General features: G+C 35.7%; 1 pseudogene across 1 annotated transcript in view; it reads right to left on the bottom strand.

The window, feature by feature from the left end:
• Positions 1-7,545, bottom strand: part of LOC308501871 (serine/threonine-protein phosphatase 4 catalytic subunit-like) — a 129,613-nt pseudogene extending 122,068 nt beyond the window's left edge. Inside the window, exons 1-2 of the transcript in view lie at positions 7,487-7,545; positions 6,616-6,811 (exon numbers count right to left, since the gene is read on the bottom strand). The product of the transcript in view is annotated as a serine/threonine-protein phosphatase 4 catalytic subunit-like (transcript). The remainder of the gene's footprint in view (positions 1-6,615; positions 6,812-7,486) is intronic.
• Between the last annotated feature and the right edge of the window lie 1,435 nt (positions 7,546-8,980).

The raw sequence follows: 8,980 nt of genomic DNA on the forward strand, positions 1-8,980 counted from the left end.
AGAATAAACTACTAGTCATCGCTTTCAAAAACAAAACAAAACCCAGAAACTAGACAGTTTTAAATGCAGTGAGATTTTTAAAATTCTACACAATCTGTTTTCCCATGGTAGCTTTGCCCCTGCCTCTGTTTTAAGGATACAACTTATTCCAAGTTTTCTCTTGAAACTAATTTTAATCTCTCTTTTATTTGGTGGATTTACCAATTTACTCATTATATATTTTCTAAACTTACTCATTATATATTTTCTAAACTTTTACTTCTTCCAAATTGTACTTTTTCTCTGCTACTTATCTCTATTTCTGATGTTTACTTCTCCTTTAATAGACCACCCACCAAGCCTATAGTCTATCCTTAATATAACTTCTTGAGAGAGCAGTCCTTGTATCGTTCTTTTATTCTCAAGTTTCTTCTTTTATTCTCAAATTCCTACCCATTTATGGCAGAGACAACTTACAAAAGCCTAAACTTCTTTCCTTTCTTTATATCATCCATTTTCCCCCAACAACTGATTTAGAGTTGTTCTTCAAATAGTGTAAATATTTGCCTAGGATTTCATCCTAATACCCCACTCAGTGAGACATCAGTGCTAATAAAACAGCACGAACATGTCACAGAGAATTTTCTACATTCTACAACTTAACTACTACAGGGAATCTTTATTTAATTAAAATTTTATATCTGGCTTATTTCCACTCATAAACAATACTGAGTTTCTCAGGGTGCTTATTTGCATTTTCCATTTCCTTTACGTTAATGATGTTTTGAATTCTTGGTTAGACCTCATTTTCCCTTGAGTATGAATAATAAATGGAGCATACCTCTTAGACATACTCTAGATTTCCCAATGGTTTCAGAAGAAGTGGGTCACTGCAGGACCATTATCCCTGAATATCTAAAATCTCACAGGTCTAGACATCTCATCAGAGAATTCAGACAAGGTACAGATAAGCTGTCAATATTTTTAAAACTATGTAAAACTGTAGGTTAAAAAAAAAGATAATTTGCTTTTCCATATGCATATAAAGTAGTTGTGCAGTACTTATTCTGTGTCACACATTGTTCAAGGGCTTCAGCAATATTTACCCAAAGGTGGTGGATTCTATTATTATCCTCATTCTACTAAAGTTCAGGAACTTGTAGTATATCATACACTTAGATATTGGCAAAGCTGGGATTTGAACCCTGGTTTTTGGTGCTAGAGTCTGTGTCCTCAACCACTACATAACAATGTCCTGTCTTAGTAAATGTCATTTATGTCCTATTAGAGGAGAGTACTCCAAGAAAGGACTGAAATAAAAAAATAAAGAGATGTCAGACTAAAATAAGTTGCTCAAAATATCTTAGATTATGTAGCTAAATATAAGTAAATGGTAAAGTGAATGGGAATGCCTAATGCAAATGTTAGATTAAACCATATGAAATTGTCATCTTTGTATATCAATATGTCTGAATATCAACCATTTCAAGTGGTTCAATCAAATATTAAATCATAATACTTGAAACAGGTACTCAAAGGGAAATCCTGGTAGTAGGTTGAAATGAAAAACATCAGCTGGTTTACTAAGATCTATAAGTTGCTGGGATATGGCTGGGTGAGAAGGCAGAAGTAAAATAGACTTACAGGTCTCCTCTGTCAATGAGGGTACATGGGGAAGTAAAAATGTGCTCGAAGTCTCATTGTCATGAGGAGACACACAGCTGGGAAGAAGACTGCCTTAGTGCGATGGGCAGTGGGTCAATATCTTATTTTTGTAGAAGAGTGGAGAAATATGTGTTTGATTACAAACGTCAAAAAAAGAAGCATGTTTCTGGGAAACTGACCTTCACTGCAGGCATGTGGCCAGAGTCTACAGAACAGGCAGATCAGGAAGGGTGGTGGGTGTTCAGGACCCCACCCATTTACATCCCCTTTGGGAATGGCAAAAAGGAATTTCTCACACCTGGTCAGATCCTCACTCTGTGGGTGGTATCATCCACAGCTGTACGTAATCTAAATATGCTAGTGTCTTTTATGAGCTGCCTCTGGTGGAACACAACATAAAAACATTGTGACCTAAAGAAATTGCCCTCCTTTGAACTCTAGGCAAAGTTGTAAACATTGCTGACATTTCTTGATGTCAATTTGGTTGTACTTTCTAGCATTCTTTCATAATTGGTTTTGACTGAACTGAGGCATACTTATGATTAAAGTATTCTTAATAATTACAACTACAAGTGTACAAAAGTCTTTAAGAAACTAGAGCACACTACTAAAACTGCGTAAGATAAAAGTTAAAAAAAATGACTTTTATGCTCGTGAACATGAATGATTGGGGAGAGGTTTAGGTAAAATCTGAAGAACTGTGTTTTTTGTAATATCCATTTCATTTCCTCAGTCTATTGAACAGAATCTTCTCTGAGATACGATGCATTCTACACTTGTGTAGTATTTGGAGTGCCCTTGGAGAGGGTTGAGATTTCTTTTTCACTTTTCACACAGAATTAACATACTTAATGGAAACAACATACTTAGATCCAACTCCAGGGTCATTGAAAAGGGAAATGGAAATTGATTATTCAAAATTGGGGAAAACATTGCTTTCAACACATTGTTTGATAGTTCTAACATACCAAGTTTAGTGGAAAGAGGAAAAATGTATTAATGAACTCTTATATTAGAGCAAGGTAAAAAGGAAACTTACCTGAATTAGAAGTAGTAACATGACTTATGACCTTCTGGAAAAGGGAGCTAATTGGCATCGGTTGAGCCTGTAATAAGCTACATGTCCACGAGGATGCTTGGAAAGACAAAATGTAAAATATGCTAGAGAAAAGTCGTACTTACTGATGAGAGTCAAGAGATCAGTGCCCAACTTCTAAAAATACATGTGGCTCAGCGAAGACAAATCTTTCCATTAATAACAGTGATCAAATACTTTCCTATGTTTAATTGATTATATCCGCCTCCCTATATTCTTGCTGAGATGTGAAAAATATTAAGGAAACAAAGGGAAAAGTATTAAGGAAACAAAGAACAAAGAGAAGAAAAGTCCTGCTAAGTTGACACAGGTGGAATTTTCGGTCCTGGAATGAGTAGAAAGAGCTGACTTCAGACATACCGAAGCCTGAGTCTGCTGAGGAGTGCTCTGGGTTTTTGAGAAATTGATCTTTGTTTTACCCCAAATTTCAGTAAACATTCAGGAATGTGCTGGAATTGTTTATATCATCCATTTGCCTCTGATGAGTGGGCCAGTCTTCAGAATAGCCAGATGTGAGGGAGAACAAGCAAGAAAGCCCTCCCTTGATAAGAATTACAAAAGGAGGATCTATGCCAAGTGGAATCCTTACTCCTTGTTAGTGATATCTTTCATATTCCATATTCTTTGTCATTAAAGACATTTTGTATCTTCTTCTGCTGGCATCTCTCCAGCAATAACAGCATCACCCATTATAACAAACATGATAAAGATTACTAGTAGAATGAATAGAAGAATTCTAATGCTGCTAAAAAAAAATAGTAAAGTCAAATATATAGCAATGTAAAGAGGATAGAAATAAAACCAAATATATTATTTGAAAAACTAAAAGTGATCAATATTCATTCCCCTCATAAAAGACTGAGACTGGGAAATTGGGTTTAAAAAAGAAATCACATATTTTTTCAGGTGAAATGACCTGAAAGCTAATAACAAAATGATGAAAATAATGGAATGGGGGAAAAAAAACCTATCTAACAAGTATTAACAAAAAGAAATAGAAATAGCAATACTGATAACAGACAAGGTGGAATTTAAAGTTAAAGTTATGAAATAGGACAGTGACATCTTGTACTAACTAAAACTCAAAACCCATATATATCTTCCCAAAATGCAGATAAGTATGCAAAACAAAAATATCAGAAATATGTGTAGAACTTGACAGAAAATGAACTTACAGTGACAGATATCATACAACTCTTTCAGAATCAGATATACTTAGTAGAATTCAACAAAGAAAGCAATGATAGAAAATAACTTTTTTAAAAAAACAACCTACTTGATTTAATGTCTGTGTGTAGAGAGTGAGCATGAGAGGGAATACTGCTTCCTGATACTGGGCAATTTGTAGTTCTTACATTTTACTGATATAGGTGCAAAGTCAATTACTTTGTCACAAAGGAAGCCTACATAAAATCAAAATAGTAGAGCTTTTACAGGCTACATTTTTTATTATAATTTAATAAAATAAAATGTAAAAATGTTCATGGAAACTGACTTATATGGAACTATCCAGAAGTTAAGAATTATCTTTCCAAAGAACCTTTAAATCACAAGCTAAAAACTAAAATTATAAAACTATATGCAGTAAAAAGAGATACCAAAGTTTGTGAGATATAGCTAAACCTGGGATACCTTCAAGTTTAAAGAAGAAATACAGTGTAAAAATTAGAAAAAGACTGGCAAAATTAAGCAAAATAAAATACATAGACAAGATTAATAGCAAAAATTGAAAAAAGAGAAATAGAAAACAAAATATTTAAGCATAGATATTATACATAAATTATATTATTTGAAAGGCCAATAAGAAAAGAACAAATCCTAGCAAGCTTGAGTAAAGGAAAAACACAGAAAGAAAAATGATACAACTTTGGAAATGAGCAGAATTATAAAAGAATGCCATTTACATTTTTTTTAATTAATTAGATTTATTGGGGTGACAATTGTTAGTAAATTTACATAGATTTCAGGTGTACAATTCTGTATTATATCATCTATAAATCCCATTGTGTGTTCACCACCCAGAGTCAGTTCTCCTTCCATCACCAAATATTTGATCCCCCTTACCCTCATCACCCACCCCCCACCCCCTTACCCTCTGGTAACCACTAAATTACTGTCTCTGTCTATGAGTTTTGGTTTCTCATTTGTTTGTCTTGTTCTTTTGACATTTTTGATAGTCATTTTTAAGACCCAGAGCAAATTAAAGATTTCTTTGCAAAATATAAAAATTTACCCAAGAAAGAGTAGAATGCTTAAATAAACTGATTACAAAAGAAGGGATTTTAAATGTGATGTAGATTCCTCATGCTACACACATCCACACCCTAATCATTGTGGTTTTTTTGTTTGATTTTTTTTTTCACCTGTTGTCTTTGAGGTTGGCCATGAGACTTGCTTTAACCAATACAACATGGATGAAAGGAGTGTGCTGGTCAGAGCCTTGCCCTTCAAAAGCTTTGGGTGGTTCTGCTGCCTCTCTTTACCTCTGCCATAACCATGAAACACACACACACACACACACACAGAGACACACTCTCCCTTGCTCGCCACCTCTCTAAGGAGCCCTGTGAGAGACACACGTGATGGTGCAGAGGTGCCAGCTGAGGCCAGCAGACATCAGTGATCCTCAGCAAAAATGTGTAGATGAATAAGCAAGATCAACTGAGATAAGCAGAACTTCCCCAGATGTTCTGCAGACTCATGAGAATAAAACATTGTTTTAAATCTTTAAATGTGGGGTTGGTTTCTTATGTAAGCATTAAAAGCAAACACCGACATTATTCAAGTTCCTCTATCATAAAGGACACACATACAAGAAGGCTTCACAGCTGATTTTTCTCTCATCTTATATGCAGATGATTTCAGGATAAATTAAGCTTTTCCCAGATGATAGTGAAACAATGTAAAGCTTCTTAGTTTATTTGATCAAACTAGACTCTTTAATACCAAAACCTGATACAGTACCAAAAAAAGTGGAAGAAGGAGAAGAAGAGAGAGAGAAGAAGGAGGGAGGGACAGAGAGGCAGAGAGAGAAAGGGAAGGGGAGAAAGAAAACTGTAGGCCAACCTCATAGTTTAATACAGGGAAAAATTTATAAATACAATATTTGTTTAAAAAATCTTATTAGTAACTCAAAAAATTAACACTTTGTGACCAAGAATAGTTTGCTAATGAATGCAATATTATTTCAACTTTTTCTCTTCTCCTTCTGGCATACCAATTCCATGTTTATTAGACTGACTAATGTCCCACAGATTTTGAATGCTCTGGTCTATTCTTTTCAATCCTTTTTCTCTTTGTGTTTCCGTTTGGGTAATGTCTTTACCTATCTGTTACTAATACTTTCCTTAGCTACTTGAGTCTACCCATCAAGGCAATCTTCTTTTCTGTTATCCCACTTTATATTTCTAGCATTTCCATTAGATTTTATTCTGATAAATGTACGTGTACTTCAAAAAAAATGTCATTTTATTGTTTTGGGATGTTGTCTTCTATGTGTGTAAATTACATGTTCTATACCTTCCATATCTAATCGAGAAAGGTATGTGAAAGTGTCCCACTACGATTGCAAATTTGTGTATTCATATTTTGAAACTGTTATTGCGTGTATACAGATTTGTGATTGAAACATAATTCTGCTATAAGATATCTTTATGAAATATTCTTATTAACCTCTAATCACACTTTATGCCTTAAAAATCTACATTTTCTCTTATAAGTATAGTCACGTCAGATTTTTTTGGTTAGTGTTTGTATGGTATAGTTTTTTCCCCATCATTTTCTTTTTGAACTTTTCTGTGTACACATATTTTAAGAGGTCATGTATACGCTGCCTACAATTATCATTTGATTCTTTATCCAACCTACAATCTTACTCTTTTACTTGAGGTACTTAGTCCATTTATTGGTGGACACATAGATGCATTGACCAGACCTTCAGAAAGGTCTGGCCCTGCTGTGGGAGCATTATCAGCAGACTGCCTGCTTCTGTCAGCTCCTTCAGCATCTGCCTCAACTGCAAAGAGGCAGTTCAGCTCCAAGCCTTTCTGCTTTTTCCAGTGCAGTAGGCACCTGGAGATCGAGCAAGTTTTAAAGACCTGGCCATTTCAATGCAACACAAGACAGCTCTGATAACACCTGCTCTAGCCTCCCTGCCGGGTTGCCAGATAATGTATTGGGCTGAAATTTCAACCTCTAGTTCTCCCAGATTCACCTATCTCTCTGGTTCTCCCCTGTCCTAAGAATTGGCCTATGATGGAAGCCTAACGTGTCTGTCACCTCAACCCTGACTGTGGGACATCCAGCTCTGCTGCTCAGTGTTTGCAGCCCCTTTCCCAGAGTAGCTTCAAAATCTGTCCAATGTCTTGAGGAGGAGGCCTGTGGAGTGGTTTGAAGCAAGTCTTTGTTTCCTGAGAACTAAGATCCTGTAATATATTCCTTCCACCTTGAAAGTCTATAGGCCTACCCCCTGGCCTCCTAAACAGAGCAGGATTCAGCAAATATACTCTCTGCTTGGGTAAGCCCTGACCGAGTATGCCTACAGCCATGCTCAGAAACCCCAGAATCTCCTAGCAGAAACAAAGAAAGCAATTAGAGATCTTCAGCTCACTTTAGGAAAGTTCTTCTTTGAAATTCTTACTTATATAGCTATCTGATGTCTGATGTCTTGAAAAAATAGGCTTTAAAAAAGTTGTCCAGCTTTTCTTGTTGTTACAGTAGGAGCATTGGTTTGCTGTGACGTCCTACGTCCTATTTCGACCAGGATTCTCAGTTATCTGGGAATCCTCCCTTTCTTCTTCATCCATTCAGCCGCCAGCTCTCATTGTTGCTATTTCTGCAAAGTTGCTTGGATCTTGTTCTGTCTTTTTCTTTCCATGGCCACATTGCACCACTTTAGAGTGGTTATTCTAGGGTGATGACAATTGCATTGGTTTCTCTCCTGGACATCCCACTAGACGCCTATGGAGACTAACCATGCATGATTCCAGCTAGAATGTTTCTGTGGCTTTTGCCACAGTTTCATGTCAAATATTTGTCCCAAGTTATCTCTTGTTTTATGATTCCTATTGCTTATGCTTCACCCAAACCAAACTGTTTAGTGCTTCACGAACATATTTCACAAATTGCCACTATCTGCCCTTGGTCCCCGCTACTCCCTCCATTTGACAAGTTATATTTAATCATTTTTCCTCTAAACTTCTGCTTGTAGAAACCCTCCCTAGAATTCAAGTCACCATTTAAATGCTGCCTCTTCCGTGAAAGCTTCATTTATGCTATTAACAAGAGCTCATGATTCTGTCTGCTTCTAAATCTTCTTGTTACATAGTTTTAACTTTTCTTTTGGGACTTACTAAATTCTATGCAACCTTGTATTGATTTGAGTATCTCCACTATTAAACATGTAAAATTTTGAGGTCAGGGACCTGTTGCTGTATCTGGTAAAATACACCTTTATTAAATACATTTTGCACAACAAAGACTAATAAACATTTGTAAATGAACAAAAGAGTGAGTTACATAAATGATAAAAACATAAGCTGATGTTGAATTATGTGGAGAGTTTTTCTAGTGTGGGAACCTATCCTCTCCCTTCTCCGCTTTGTTTTACATCCTATTTCTGGGATATTGGGGTGGGAGGTATTTAGATTACCTATAATGAATGCTGGACCAAAGTAAACATCCTTCTTGTCTTTTCTGTTTTAGTTTGATCACCTTCAAAGCCTCTGTATAGCCAGACATGATTTGGAGCAAGTACAAAATATTACTCTACTCAGCATAATATGTTTGTTTCTTAACTTACGAGTCAGTGTTAAAGTTTAAAAATTCAGTATTTGTCCATGGAGTGCTTTCAGCAACTTAGAAGCATACCATAATCCAAACACCAAGTACCATTATGTTATCTTCAGCTTTTCAGTTTATGAGATCATGCTTATTACTCATGTAGTTGGATACTTGACATTTCTACAAATCCTTCCCAGAAAACATCCCACCCTAAATAAAACTGTTCAAAGTGAAGATCCTTAGTTTTAGAGTGAAAATAAATAAATGACATAACTGGGCAAAACGATCTGTTAAACCTGATTGGGAACAAAAGAGCATCAATGAGAAACTTTACAAATGACACAGAGAAACATTTATGTGTGCATCAACTCCTTCTCTATTGCCTGCAAACGATCAATTATCATGTTCTATAAAACTGCGAGTCATGAGTTTTCAACAAGTGCTTATCATTGCCCATCA

The sequence above is a fragment of the Rhinolophus hipposideros genome (genome assembly GCF_964194185.1).
Source record: "Rhinolophus hipposideros genome assembly, chromosome: 9".
NCBI classification, from domain to species: domain Eukaryota; kingdom Metazoa; phylum Chordata; class Mammalia; order Chiroptera; family Rhinolophidae; genus Rhinolophus; species Rhinolophus hipposideros.